A 337-nucleotide genomic window follows, 5' to 3' on the forward strand; every position below is an offset into this window, starting at 1 on the left:
AAATAGATGATGGATATATAGAAAAAAGATTAAAATACATGATAGGTAGATAGATGAAAATAGATTATGGCTAGAAAAAGATGATAGGAGATACATGGATAGATGAGAGATAGAGATCATAGATAGATGATAGATATGTAGATAGATAGGAAGGATAGGTGTAGATACATAGATACATAGATAGATAATTGATGACAGATGATAGATAGATAGATAGATAGATAGATGATAGACAGACAGACAGGTAGATAGATAGAGATATAGAGAGAGAGATAGGTAGATAGATATAAATATACTTTTTAGCTTAGTAAATAAACTGGAAAAATTTATTATTGTC

The sequence above is a fragment of the Nannospalax galili genome, unplaced genomic scaffold, assembly GCF_000622305.1.
Source record: "Nannospalax galili isolate Female #2095 unplaced genomic scaffold, S.galili_v1.0 scaffold2107, whole genome shotgun sequence".
In the NCBI taxonomy this organism is placed as follows: Eukaryota; Metazoa; Chordata; class Mammalia; order Rodentia; family Spalacidae; genus Nannospalax; species Nannospalax galili.